The following is a 12,373-nucleotide window of genomic DNA, read 5'->3' as shown; positions in this document are numbered from 1 at the left end:
TTTTTAAGGTAATACCCAACTGGAAGAATTCTGTGTAAAATTCTAAACTGTAACCACTGAACAGAAGAATCATGAGTTGTTTTAAAACAAATCTTAAAAACATCATTTACTGAAATATCATCAACACCATATGGAGTTAGTTCTGTCCTCCATTTATTTATAGCAGTTGGTACATCATCTTTCTCATTCAAATAGTTGTAAATAATTTTGGTACATTTTTCTGATATTAAAACATGTTGCAAAAAAACTGGCATACATGGATTAGGAATTCTTTTTACAGAACTCCTGTCAATAGATAATAGTTTCAAATATTTAAAAATTGATGTTGTAATGCTATTATATTGCATAATACATATGTCATTGAGGTTATATATGCGTTTAAATACATCAAAAGCTAAAACATTACAATCCTCATCAAGAAAATCTTGCACTACCTTTACCCCACTTTTATACCAGGATTTATAAAAGATTGTTTTGTTGGCTACTTTTATATTGGAATTATACCATACTGGAACATTTAAAATGTTGTCTTTAATGGTTGGGTGGTTATTAATAGTTTTTATATAACATGACCAAGAATAGAGAACATCTTTCCAAAAAGCATTGTTTTCTTTATGTAGACATTCCAATACAAAAGTGTCTCCAAAATCATATAATTTCTGTAAAAAATCATGTCCATTGATGGTGTAAAAAATATCCATCCAAGGTTTATATGATTTTGTTAACCTTTTTATCCATGAACATTTTAGGGCTGTAATAAAGTTGTTTATATCCACCATTTTTATACCCCCTGAAAAATAGTCTTGTGTTATAATTGATCTCTTAACTTTATCTACCTTAGATTTCCACAAAAATTCAAAGATACATTTATATAGGTATAAGATTGTCTCCCTTTTTGGAGTAGGCAGTGAAATAAATAAATGGTTTAATTTTGGGATAAGCAAACTTTTAATAACAGTAACTCTGCCAATAGGAGTAAGAATTCTTCTTTTCCACTGTTCAATGAGTGCAGAAATTTTTGGGATTTGAAGCCCAAAATTAATATCTATAATTTCTTTAAGATCAACTGAAAACTGAATACCTAAAAGATTAAAGGTTGTAGATCCCCAATCCAATTTCCATCTTGTATGATGATAGACTTGATCAGAAAATTTTTTGGAACCAATCCAAATTATTTTTGTCTTACAAGTATTTATCTTCAAGCCAGAAAAACTGGAATAAAAATCAATTGTATCTAAAGCTGCAAAAAGAGATTTAGGTGAACCATCAAGGACTAGTGAAGTGTCATCTGCATATTGTGATATTTTGTGTTCTTTGTTATTTATACAAATACCCTTTATGTCCTTGTTTTGCTTAATCAGCATTGCAAGGATCTCAGCACATAGGATAAATAAATATGGAGCAACAGGGTCTCCTTGTCTACAACCCCTCTGTATATCAAATTGTTTTGATAAAAAGCCACTCTGTAATATAGTGGCCATAAAATTAGTGTTTAAAATCTTTATCCACTGTATAATATTGTCTCCAAAACCAAAAAACTCTAGAACTTTATATATAAAAGACCAAGACATTGAGTCAAAGGCTTTTTCAAAATCTATAAGAACTAAAAGACCTGGAATATTTTTAAATTCAGTATAAGACATTATATCATAGATAAATCTAGTGTTTTCCCCTATGTATCTACCCTTTAGAAAGCCAGACTGTGTATCTGATATCAGCGAGTCTAGGACTTTTTTTATTCTCAAGCTTATACATCCTGAAATAATTTTATACAATACATTTAAAAGAGTAATTGGTCGCCAATTTTTTAAAAATTGTCTAGGCTTATCACCTTTTGGTAAGCATGAAATAACACCAAGTCTTTGTGAGATGGGGAGCTCCTTTTTGAAGAAAATACAATTAATTGCTCTTACAACAAAATGTTTTAAATCCTTCCAAAAAAATTTAAAAAATTCAGCAGTATATCCATCGCTTCCAGGAGATTTGTTGTTTTTCATATGTTTTATTACAGTAAGTACCTCTGCTTCCACAATGTCTTTATCTAAACTTTTGGCCACCTGCTTTTCTAACTTAGGTGAGTTGTAGTTATAGATAATATTCTCCAAATCTACATTGACTAAATTTGCATCATTGCATGAATATAGATTTTCATAATAATTTTTTACATTGTCTAATATTTCTGATTGGTCATATACCATTCCTGTACCATCCACTTCAATTTTTTTTATAGTTTTGTTTAAAAAATTACGGGATTCTAAATTACAAAAATATTTCGAAGGTTTTTCACCTTCTTCTAACCAAAGGGCACGTGATCTTATCATATGACCTTGTAATTTTTCTTTGCGAAGATTTTCTAAAGCATTTTTTTTTTCATCCAACAATTCAATGTCAATAGAATTATTTAACTCCAGAGCCTCAATTTCCTGTAGCAATAATTTTTCTCTATTGTCTTTTTCCTTTTTCTTATATGCCGAATAAGATATAGTAACCCCCCTTATTTCCATCATTAATACTTCCAAATATAAACTTTCATCAATACCATTTTTACACTGAAAATCGCAACTTCCTGTGTTTTCTAAATATTGACTACTTACAGAATGAATAATTTCTTTGACCTTTGACACATACTCTTTATCAGTCAAAAGACTATTATTAAATTTCCAAAGACCACGTCCTCTCTTAAAGGGATTAAATTTAATTTCAAGTAAAACAATAGAATGGTCTGACCTGTACCCTGGCTTTATTACACAGTTCTCAACTAAATTGGACAAGCTATTAGAAATCAAAAAATAATCAAGACGGCCTTGCTTTAATGGATTTTTTTTACGCCAAGTATAAGCTTTTTTATCTGGATGCAAAACTCTATAGTAATCAAGGAGTTGTAAATCCTCCATGACTTCTAAAACTTTACAACGAGCCTTAGGGTTATTTATATTACAATAATTATGGGAATCCTGTAAAGGATTTAACACTAAATTAAAATCACCACATAATATATAGTATTCGTTGTCGAATTCTAAAAATATATCTCTAATATTTTCATAAAATTGAGGGTTATCTGAATTTGGGCCATATATGTTTATGAGGGTTACCCTGTTATCTTCAGTGGACAAATCTAAAGCAAGTAAATTACCCCCAATGTCCCTCTTTTCACCATGGATTTTAAACTCAAAATTGTTGTTAAAAAAAATACAAACACCCCTTGAATTTGACATGTAAGAATTAAAATAACATTTATATCCCCACTGAGATTCAATGAATGGTTCATTATCCGGAATAAAATGTGTATCTTGAAAACAAATTATTGAATATTGTTTTTGTTTGTAATAATTAATAACATCTTTACGTTTACTGAGAGTTGCAAGCCCTTGACAGTTCACAGTAGCTATTGTTATGTTATCTGGTTGTGGCATTGGAAAAAATAATGTAAAAAGCAATATAGAATGACAGAGTAGAGAATATTTTCGAAGGTTTTGTGAACCTCTGGCAGTTCATCATAGCTACCTGTATTAAAATATTGTCAGTCGATGGCATAAGCTTGTGAACACGAACACAAAAACAGCATAAAAATAAAACAAAGTAATAAACAAATGGATAGTTTCCTATTAGCAAGCAACCACTTACCAGCCCCTGGTTAAACCCAAATACACACGCACCTGATCTTACATTCACACACTCATTCATTGTTTTTAGAGTATTTCGACTCCGATCACCACCAGTCACAACAAAGTCAAGATATTTCGAATCTCGATCCCGATCGATTTAGGACACCCCGCAGAATTTCACATTAGGATTTTTAAAACTTCCTTCCGACAGTGTCTAATATGTCAAACTTATGACGATCTCCTTTCTGGTCCAGTCCGAAGATTTTTCCATTGTAATACCATGCACTTTGGATTCGATCGTCATTTTTTAATTCGCGCAGAAGTTCGGAATTCATTTGCGTGATATGGTCAAACATGAGGAATCTTTTTTTCACCTCTTCCTTTGATCTGTTCTTAATTATCTTTACCTTTACTTCCAAATTCCTGAATTTAGCGATGACTGGCCTCGTTTTTCCTTGTGCACCCGGGATCCTGTGTATCTCCAGTATATCCGATGGGTCGATGGTCACGCCCGCCGCCTCTCGCATAATAGAACACAGATCCTCCCGTAGGTTTTCCTGCCTTTGCTCCTTCCAGCCCAGAAATTTGATGTTATTCTTTTGGGAGTACTGTTGATTGTTGTTGGCAAGTGTGAGGGCAGTTTCCGTCATGGCCTGGTACCGCTTCAAACTGTCCTTCAATGTTCTCAATTCCTTTAGCTGGTCGTGGAATTTTTCTCGCAAAGCCGTTAAATCCATGTTCACGCCATCAGCGATATCTTTTGTATGCGATTCAAATTCTTTTGTCTTGCTGTCGATCTTGTTTTCGAATTCAGTTTTGACCTGTACCGTTACGCTTTCTGTGAGTTCTTGTGTTAAAGTTGCCTTTACTTCCTCAACAATTTCCTTCTTGATCTCGCTCTTTATTTCTGACACAATTTTGGTTACGATGTCTTTAATATCTGCGTTTTTCACCATTGATTCTCGGATTTCGGTCAAACTAGCATGTATAAGTTTCAGTTCATTTGACATATCTGTACCTAGGGTAGGTGTTGAAGGCTCGGTGTCTGAGCTGCTCGTCCGTTGTTGTTTTGTCGGCCTTTTATCCGACACTAGAGAACTTTTCACGGACGGCGGTGCCGATTGCAAATTTAAACTCAGATGTTGCTGTACCAACCTTTTGTCTGCTACTTTACTGATACGGTCAGCTGGAAGTTTTTCGTTTTTCTTGTCTATCTTATCCTGCTTTTGTTTACCATCCATTTTCCGACAGTTCGGTGAGCGAGAACTCACGTAGATTTTTCACTTCACAAAGGAAACAAAGTCAAAAACTCTACAAATACTCACAGTACGGTCACAGAATTTTATAAACCATATAGGACACTGCTTCTTCTTCAGTTTGAATTTTTTTGGAAGCTATTTAACGCTTTTAAGTGACAAAATTTAAAAAATTTGCGGAGCACTCAAATTTCCCTCACTCTACCACCATCACGTGACCGGAAGTCCTGTAAACATCTTGGTGGTATAGATGCGTGATGATCCCGTCATCAGGTGGATCCTCCTTCCTCGGTTGTTTCGGCGCTGTCCACTACAACCTCCAGAGGTGCGCCGACTGGGGTGATCAGCTCCCAGCCCGGGACCATCCAGCTATCCGCCTGTGAAATGATCTTACATTCACAATTGTCTCTCACTGTCTTCCCCACTGTCCCTCTCTTCTTCTCCACAACCATAACGATGCTATTTCTGCCTCTCTGCTTAGTCGCCCTATGAGCTGTCTTCTCTCTAACCCAATAACTCCGATGACTCTCAGGGCTCGCCACAAGGATTGTCCAACAAAGCCCCGCGTGCCAACCTCCACTGGGAAACACCATACTCTCCACCCTCTCTCCTGACAATCTGCCACAAGCTCCTGATATTTCCCCATTTTCCGCTCATATGCGTCTTCCATTCTCTCCTCCCAAGGAACTGTCAGCTCCACTATAATGACTTGCCTACTTGACGGAGACCAGATCACTATGTCAGGTCGCTTGTTGGTGGATGCTACTTCCGTTGGGAATTGCATTCTGGTTTTCAGGTCAGCTCGCATTTGCCAGTCTCCTGCCGTGCCAAGAAGTCCTCTACCCTCCCCAGTGCTGCCTGTCTTCTCCCTCTCTCCTGCTCTTACAAAGTTGATGAACTTGAGCCGCTTGTCCTTTGGTGGTGGTCTCTTCCTGGCTTTTTCGAGAGAGTCTGCAAGCACCGAAAGTATCTGGTCATGCCGCCATGTATATCGGCCTTCAGACAATGCTACGGAGCATGATGACAATATATGCTCCAAATTTGCTGGTTTTCCACAAAGTTTGCAATTTGGGTCCTCAGTTAAGCCCCATACTGCCAAATTTGTTGGACTTGGTAGCACATCATATACTGATCTTAGGAGAAACTGCAATCTGTTTGGCTCCATCGACCATATGTCATTCCAGGTCACTTTCCTCTGCCTTACTGCTTCCCAATTCATCCAGCTTCCTTGTTTCTTCATGCCTACTGCTTTAACCATTCTTGAGTCTTCCTCCATCACCCGGACTTCCTTTTGCAATAGCTTCCTTTGCACTCCTTTGCCTGCTGTTCTCCATCTGGTTGATGTAATTGTTCCCAGGCCCAGTCTTCCGACTGCTACATTTCCCACAATGTCTGCTTGCTTCAGGCGTAACTCTGCTTCCCGGACTGTGTCTTGAACAGACCACTTCCTGCCTGCTTCTAGATTCACCCTGGCTCCGCGCACCTTCTCATCTTTACTGTCTCTAAGTGTTAGATGTTGTCGCACTTTGGTAACCTTGTATTAATTAACTATACTCTCAGCATATAATTCATGAAAGAGAAATTTTAGTTAAATGCTTCAAGAAAAATTTTAGATCAGAAAAATAACGCCTTTTGCGGTTTCTAAGAGAGATAATTGAGAGTAAACATACCTACCCCAAGTACATGTGGGTTCCACATGTTGACAAACAGGCTCAGCACCATCCAGGAAGTTGCATCATGCGCATCTAAAAAAATAATTCCATTGAAATTAGTGTGACAATTCAAATAATTCTCCTCGCCACTGAGTCCAAAATCAATACTATAGGCCCTAAATAAGGTGCCAAAAAAGGAAGAAAGAAAAGAAATTGTCTCCATATATATGGAACTACAATTGACTAAGTTCAGTTTGATTGGCTATTTCCTTGTGTAAGACCTTTAACACGATTATAAATAAGGTTTATCATGAACATTGTTTATCCTTTCCAATGGTGTATCACTCCTAATGTATCGTGCATGTATACTGTTCTATCGTGCATTAATCCTATCTGATCATGCATGAATCCTATTCTATTGTTTATCTTGTAAAAAATAACTTTGTGGGTATTGTACAGCTAGATTATTGTCAGCCCTGTTAAAATTTAACCAGCCTGGAGAAAACAGTTGACATATGTTTATTTTCTTCATTCAGAATCAGGTATTATTTTTCATATAAAACATTAAAAAATCAGTTTTCCATTTTCATTATGTCATAAACTTTTTTTTTTTTTATTGTTTTGTTATCTTCTACCTTTCTTGTCAGGGCTAGTTGACATAATAATTAGTCTGTAACATCATGTCTAAGAACTCTCACATGTCACTTGAAGTTACACTCTACTTGAATTAAATGCTTGTTTTGATAGATGTTAATGACCATTAAAGGAAAGCATAAGTGTGACTAAGATTTAATCAATTAAAAAGTCTTAAATCGCCGATCCCCACATTATATACACTTTGCAAAAATAAAAAAAATACCACGTCCAGTCCAGTGCTCATATAAACAAATTTGTTTGTCCGTGCCAAAAAAAACACTACTCCACTATACCTAAATTTCATAGATTTCAAGATAGCCTTTGACAGTATTCACAGAAACACACTTTGAAAATAGTAAGAGCTTATGAAATGCCAGAGAAATTTGTATCCTTCATCAAGTACATACACATTTTGTTTGTGCAGTCATTCTAACTAACAAGGAGACTGGTTCTCAGTCAAGTCAGGAGTCAGATATAGATGGATTATCTCTGCCATTTTGTTTCTGATTGCCATCAACTGGGTATTGTAGAAAACAAGAGATGAGGCATTACTTGGTTCATAATGTCAATTTTAGAGGACCTCGATTTTGCCGATGAAATTGCACTACTGTCATCTCAACAAGACCATATGCAAGAGAAATCGTAAATATTTAGCCATTAATATGCCAGTCAAATTGGCCTTGAACTGAATACCAAGAAAACTAAAGAAAAGGGTTCTGAATCAATACTTTGAATCTGAAAAAAACATAGGTAATCACAAATTACAGATAATTTATTGTATCATATACAATATATGATATTATATATAATGCAATATTGTATAATTATAATAATATGATACAATAATAACAATTATATCATGTATTGCAATATCATATGAAAAAATATCATGTACAGTAATAAAATAATAAATAATACAATATCATACAATATTGTATCATAATATACAATACTATACATAACAATATCATGATACAATATCATATCATCAAAAAATTGATACAATATCATATCGTATCATATAACTTTTTACAATATAACATTTCATATTATATTGTATCATATTAAACAATTAGTGTATCATATCATAAACAGGGCTCGAGCTGGGCTTCGCCATTTTCGCCAATGGCGAATTTTTTCAAATGTGGCGAAAAGAAATTTGAATGTGGCGAAAATCCTTTTTTGTAATAAAATGGTATAAAAAATCGGCGTTCAGTTTTCATTTAAAATATACACCTGTTTATTCAGTCAGAGTGTGTTTATTTAGTCATCGCACGCGACCGGAAATCTCGTGTCGCTCCAGTGCACACAGAGCTCTGGCCAGATAATAGCCTCAGGTAATATTTGGCTGCAAGACGTCGATAATTATGTAATCGGGCACGAGACGGTTGTATACACGGCTTGTGGTCAATTTTTAAAGCATTTAAGGTCTCACTCATTATACTGTTATCGTCTCCATACTAGTGTCAAATCGTAACCAGCGCACCGATCGCTAAATAATTGGTTATATAAATGCGTATAATATGTATACATCAACCGTATTCCTGAACATTTGTTTTTGGATAACGTTGAAACTATTTATTAAAATTTTCTATAATTGGGTTCTGTTTGCTTTTCTCTCCTGAAATTTCAAAACACTGCAGTCGGTCGTCATTGATATGGACATATCAACGCAAATAATTAATTTTCTTTAATGTCCAGTGCGCTACAGTATAAATATGATAATCTTGCTTGACCATGTACCCCATTTACTTTTGACATTTGGCTTGTCAATATGGGGAAACGTAAACTTGTAGCTTCTAAACCCTGGTTTCCCATCGAAGTTGCCTTACGCCAACAACATTGGAGAACCTGATGAGACTGTCCATCAACAGTGGAAAGGAAGAAATGGATTATGAAGAGGCATTCAGAAAATGGTCATCCCTGAAAGCCAGAAGGATTTTTCATGTGAACTTTAACCAGACTAGTGATGATATCTGTGAACAAGTGAAATGTGATGTGAAATGTGTTTGTGCAGTGTTAGTGTAGTGCTGTGTTAATATTTATAAACATTAGTGTAGTCACTGTAGTGCTTTGTTCTACTGACAGTTTATTTATTATTTATGTAACACATAGGTTATGATGTTATATGTTTACATGTTTTAATCTGTTATCTGAATAAAATATATCAAACAATTTATCTTTTTATCATTTAGAAATAAGTGTTGGTTTATAGTAGATGTTTTACTGGATATTAAGGAATAAATATAACATTATAACATATTATTCAGTAATATAAGTGTTGAATTTGAAGTATTAGATAATGAACATCTTGCGCCGCGTAACAACACGCAAAAGTGGCGAAAGGGAAATTTGGTCCAGTGGGAGCCCTGATCATAAATAACCATATCATAGGAATCATGTTATATCATTTAACCAAACACACCTATCAAGTTAGTTTGAGTAAGGTTGGAGATTTTTTTTAGCATCCTTGATAATTGAGATCAAGCGCTGCATATGAAGCAACCTCTGCAATTCAATTACCGTAATGTCTTGTGTATAGCACGCACTCGTGTATAATACGCACCCCCAAAGTTGACCTAAAATTGGTAAAAAAAAACAGCAGGTCCTATGTATAACACGCACCCAAAAAATGACAAAAATCAGCGACCGCCATTCCCTCCAAAACTATCGATGTTAAATGATAATATTAAAATCCAAGCGTAATTTCTGTAATTTTGTGATCGGAACATAGCAAATACAATGAAAATCGACGGCCACCATTTTCCCAAGAACTATCGATGTTTAATGATAATTTTATAACCCAAGAGCAATTTTTGTAATTTTCCCACAGAACTATCGATGTTTAATAATAATTTTATAACACAAGCGCAATTTTTGTAATTTTGTGATCGGAACTTAGCCCAAGCGATATTAGTGTCAGTGTCTCATCTTAAAAAAACACAAGCCGCTTTTTATAATAATTAAATGGGCGGAGTTACAAAATATGTATTGTTTTTCGTTCTTACAATTTTACATAAATATGGGGGTATGATTTACATCGGTATCAAACATCATCTGAGAATTCAATGATGGGTAAAGAAAGAGTTTCCTACACGACAGAGGAGAAGTTGAAGATAATCAAGTATGCTGAGACGAAAGGCAACCGAGCTGCGGGTAGATAATTCAAGGTCAACGAGGCGAACATCAGACAGTGGCGGCTGAAGAAAGACCGGCTTCAACAACTCCCAAAGAAGAAGATGGCAGAGAGAGGCAGAGAGACCTTCCACCCACAGATGGAAGAACAGCTCAACGCCTGGATCCAGGACGTGCGGCAGCAGGGGGTTGGCGTATCCATGGGAGAAGTAAAGATCAAGGCAAAGATCATCGCCAAACAGATGAAGATTGCGAACTTCAAGGCCTCCCAGGGATGGTGTTACAGATTTTTCCGGTGACACAAACTGTCAATGAGAAGAAGAATGCACATAGCCCAGCGCCTGCCTGAAGACTACGAGGAAAAAGTCACAGATTTCCAGCGGTTCATTATACAGCAAAGAAAAAGGAACGACTACGCCCCTGATCAGATCGGGAATGCTGATCAAACGCCACTAACCTTCGACATTCCCTACACCACTACAGTCGCCACCAAAGGAGAGAGAACTATCAACATTAAGACAACGGGAAATGAAAAGAACAGATTCACAGTCATGCTTGCGTGTACAGACGATGGAGGGAAGCTGCCGCCATACGTCATCTTCAAGAGGAAAACTCTGCCTAAAGAGAAATTTCCTAACGGAGTGATAGTTTAAGTACACGAAAAAGGATGGATGGACGAAGACCTGACGCACGACTGGATCAAGACTGTATGGGGGAAGAGGACAAGACCCAGCGAGCCAAGCCTACTTGTACTGGACGCCTTCAGATGTCACAAGACAGAGAAGACAAAGAAATTACTAAAGAAGAAGATGACACCAGCGATCATCCCTTGAGGAATGACAAGCATACTGCAACCACTAGATGTGAGCATCAACAAGCCCATGAAGAACAGTCTACGGAGAAAATGGAACAAGTGGATGCTGAATGGGGACCATAGCTACACCAAAGGGGGACTACGCAGGAAGCCAGATCTCCCTACCATATGCCAGTGGATTCTAGACGCATGGTTGGAGCTTCCTAAGAAGATCATAGTTAAAGCCTTCAAGAAGTGTGGGATCTCCAACGCCATGGACGGGATTGAAGACGACCTGCTTTGGGATGACAAGAGCGACAACGAGAAAGAAGAAGACGAGGATGAAGACGACGATCATATCTACGCAGACAGCGATTTCCCATGGACAGAGGAAAAATACGAACATCCTTTTGACAGCGACTGTGAGAAAGAAGTATTCTACGGATTCACAGAAGAAGACGTGGCTATGGGTCGACAATGAAATAAACGAAATAATTGTTGAAAGCGTATTAACCGTGTACATCAAAGCTAGTGCTGAGTGTTTACAAGTTACATAATGTTTGAGTGTGTCATGTATTATATGTATACAATCAAGATATTCCTTGTCTTACCTGTTCTTATTGTGCTATTGTTATTGCTAAATAAACAATGATCAAGTATAACGGTGTTCTATGTGAAGCGGAGCGTATAATGAGTCCCTATCAGTGACACTGTCTATTCAATTACCGGTAAACGTTTCAAGTTGAATTCATTATTCAATAACTAAACTTAAAAGAAATCGAACATAAAATGGGAAACACAATTTTATTTTAAAACTTCTTTAACCTTACTTACCAAAGTTCATGTAATATCACTTTACTACATTATATCGTCGGGCACGAGACACAAAATATGCTACCGGAAATTGTTGCGTAACTATTGATCACGCATCAGATGCTTTGTCAAAATGTAACACAGGAACACAATAAACAACAAAGTTTGCTAAATTTATTTGTTAATGTAGGTTTTTTAAAGGATTTGTGAATATTCGTTAATAAGATGTTTTAATCGACCCGATCGTTAATAAGATGTTTTAATCGACCCGATCGTTAATAAGATGTTTTAATCGACCCAATCGTTTTGTAAACGGTAGATCACAATACATGACATGATATTGGTTGTCTTAGTGTAGCTGGGGATAGCTGAATATGTCCTGAAAAAAACGGGGTAGAAATTAGGTCCTATGCATAACACGCACCCCCCACTTTTGAGTAAATTTGGGGTGAAAAAAAGTGTGTGTTATACACGAGACATTAC

The 12,373-nt window shown here is 36.2% G+C and overlaps 1 protein-coding gene and 1 long non-coding RNA gene across 4 annotated transcripts in view; one reads left to right on the top strand and one right to left on the bottom strand.

Moving 5' to 3' along the window:
* Nucleotides 1-12,373, top strand: part of LOC105338195 (uncharacterized) — a 410,054-nt gene that overhangs the window by 192,279 nt on the left and 205,402 nt on the right. The gene's annotated exons all lie outside the window — the stretch shown is intronic.
* The window catches only part of LOC136273505 (uncharacterized), a 41,524-nt gene continuing 35,663 nt past the window's right edge, over nt 6,513-12,373 (bottom strand). Inside the window, exon 3 of the long non-coding RNA XR_010711665.1 lies at nt 6,513-6,606. This is a non-coding gene — a long non-coding RNA (uncharacterized lncRNA). The remainder of the gene's footprint in view (nt 6,607-12,373) is intronic.

Source organism: Magallana gigas, chromosome 3, assembly GCF_963853765.1.
Source record: "Magallana gigas chromosome 3, xbMagGiga1.1, whole genome shotgun sequence".
Lineage (NCBI taxonomy): Eukaryota > Metazoa > Mollusca > Bivalvia > Ostreida > Ostreidae > Magallana > Magallana gigas.
Note: the sequence above shows the minus strand (reverse complement) of the source record. Positions and strands in the feature narration are given on the sequence as shown.